Raw genomic sequence first — 2,915 nt, 5'->3', positions numbered from 1 at the left:
GAGTGAATGCCACCCTCCTCACTCCATCTGTATCACGAGTTTTGTCTGTCAGCAGCCTAAGGTGCAGTTTCCCCCAAACCCCTGCACCTATCACTGTGAAAGTTGGCAGGCTTTGTGGGCTCCTCAGGGGCTAGCAAGCCTGCAATTTTGAGCTCCCTGTGGCTTTCCATACAGAAGTTAGAGGAGGTTTTCTCTCAAGAATTTGGGGTGCTGTTTCTCTGAACTCCCGGAACCTATCTTGTTGAAAGTTGGCAGGCTTTGTGGCTCCTCAGGAGCTACCATTCTTGCAAGTTACATCAAGATCAGACAAGAAATGCCAAAGTTATAGCCTGCTTCGACCTTCCCCATTATAGCCTATGGGGAAGTTGAAGCAGCTCGAATATTCGACTGAGCTTTGACCTCCAGTCAAAGTGGAGCCACTTCGAGTCGAAGTGGACGGCAAATCAAAGCAGGATCTGGTTTAATATTCAACATGGCTGTCAAATTGAATATTACCTGCTCTGCACAGTCTTACTGGTTATTCTCTGGGCACACCTACCAAAACAGTTTAATGGAACTCACATTTTGATTTAACCTATTACTTCTCTAGTACAGAAGTAATTAAAACTGAATAAAGACAGTGTAATACTTATGTATTTTAAAGGAAACTAAATTTCTATGGCATAAAGGACATCATGTGCAAAGAGTTTCGTAAGCCTATAGAAAATGTATACCACCGTTTAATGGAATATGCTTTTATAGTGATATGAAGAACATCTAATTGCTACCTCTAATGGTATAAAATAAATTCCTTAGCATTTTCTCTGTCATTTTAGTTGTTGATTGCTTACATAAGGATAGAGTCAGGAGAATAAGAAGTTATCAAGAATCTCTTGGTGACCTTCCGCTCCCTAATAACCAGCAACAATGGAAAAAATAGCAGAAGTTTAGTGCCATCCTGAGACAGGGTTCTGGTACAGAACCTTTTTGCCTCCTTTTCTGACCTGTTGAGCATTCCTCAGCTGCATCTAAGGATTTGGTCTATAGAATATATATAATGCTAGACATTAATATTAACCAGTTCTAAAAGCTGTTCCTTATCACATATTATTAGCGCTCATCACAACCATGATCGAAATATTAAAAATCTAAATATTGTCATATTGTTTGCAGATTTAAAGTTGATAAATGTCTGCACCATTTGAAATAATCATTTTGAGCTGTCAAACTGAAAAGCTGTGGAATGATGCAGCTGTGTTACTAGCACATATGACTCCACTTTATAAGAGCAATTTCAGAATGTATTTAGCACAGGGGAACTTCCCCAAAGCTATAGAACCCAATTTTCTGGGTTTACCCACTATAGAACTAAATTTAGTTTTTAGATTAGACTGAGTGGCTCATATTGAAGCCTAAGGGCCATGTATGATTATTATAAATTACAAGTACTTGAATAGATACACTTACAAGTAGTCCATCACTTCACTACAGTATGCACACTACATCACTCTGGTTCTCAGACACCCCAGTAGGAATCAGGCAAGTTGTATATATATGTACATGTATATACAGTACCTGTCCCCACAAAAATATGAATTTGGCCATTAACCTCTAGCAGTTGTTCCAAGAAGAAAAAAAGTTATTAGAAACAATGGTAGTTTAAGACATCATGTGGTTCTTATTTGCTTATCTGCTTTTTCCCATGCTGTATGCACCCCCCCCCCCCCCCCCGGATTCTGGCTTGATCCGCATTTCCAGAATCAAAGGAAAATGCCTGTTTACTTCTGTGCAATGTAATCTGCGCATCTTAGACTAACTTGCAAAGACCGAATAGATTCAGGCTTCAGGTTTTTATCTGTCTGTACCTAGCCCTGAAGATTTTTTTGCCCATTTTGCTCCATTCACTTGCCCCTGTAATGCCAGATGTCAATGGATGCCATAAAGCAGATCTTTATCCTGAGATCCATCACGGACCTACCTACAGCTAACTGGTGTGTTAAGGTTCTTTCTTTCAAATCAGAAAGAACACTTAAATGGTCCTTTATATGGTGATACGTGGAACAACAACAGGTTACTAATGAATGCAGGGAATTCCAAGCAAAGTTTTTAGAGCTAAAGTAGGTCCTAACTGCAGACCCGAGGGCTAGGAGATTGCATTCCACTTGTGAGAAAGCAGCAGAAAACTTGTAGAAAAATGAGGGAATGTTGTTCTAGCCATGGTAGTCCAGAAAATATACAAGGAGATTTGTTGGTCTTTTACTAAACAAGACTTCAAGCACAAAATTACTTTCCTTGGAACTGAAGATGGGCATCTAAATGTGCAAAAGCTAATTCATCTCCCAGCTATAGAATTGGTCTAGTAAAAGATGTTACTAAACAAATCCTACTTCTTGACAGTGAAAGAAGCAGTCATGGGGATGGTGCTAGGAGATTGAGATTTAGGTACATAGCTACTTGTTTGCAAGGCAGAGATGTCTGAGAAAGGAGACAGTCCAATGATGCTGGCTTGTGCTGTGTTCAGGAGCGGTGGCAGGAATTTATGAACACTTGTTATAAATAATAAGGCTTGTATCAAATAAATATCTGATTCTTATCATTCTTTTCTCTAGTTTGATTAACCTGTTTTGAGGGGCCCATATTCTGCCCCCCTTTTCTCCCATGCTTGTTCACAAATAGTGAAAGAAGCTTAATCTATCTAGTAGAGGGAATTTCATGGACAGGATGGTTTGTGTGTGGGGTTAGGTGGCCTGTATATGGGAAAGGAGATTATCTAAAGTCAGTCAGAAGGCAGGGTAGATGCACCTTCATAGACTAACTAATAAGATTACATATTGAGAGAATGCATAAGCTTACATGCATGTGGGAGGCAGGATTACAGGACCCTCTTTAAAAGTTGTGAATTTGAAAGTGTCGGGCAACACGGAGCTGGGAAGCCA

The sequence above is a fragment of the Gavialis gangeticus genome, unplaced genomic scaffold, assembly GCF_001723915.1.
Source record: "Gavialis gangeticus isolate Ggan-Ray unplaced genomic scaffold, GavGan_comp1, whole genome shotgun sequence".
NCBI classification, from domain to species: Eukaryota; Metazoa; Chordata; order Crocodylia; family Gavialidae; genus Gavialis; species Gavialis gangeticus.
This window is presented reverse-complemented; position numbering follows the sequence as displayed.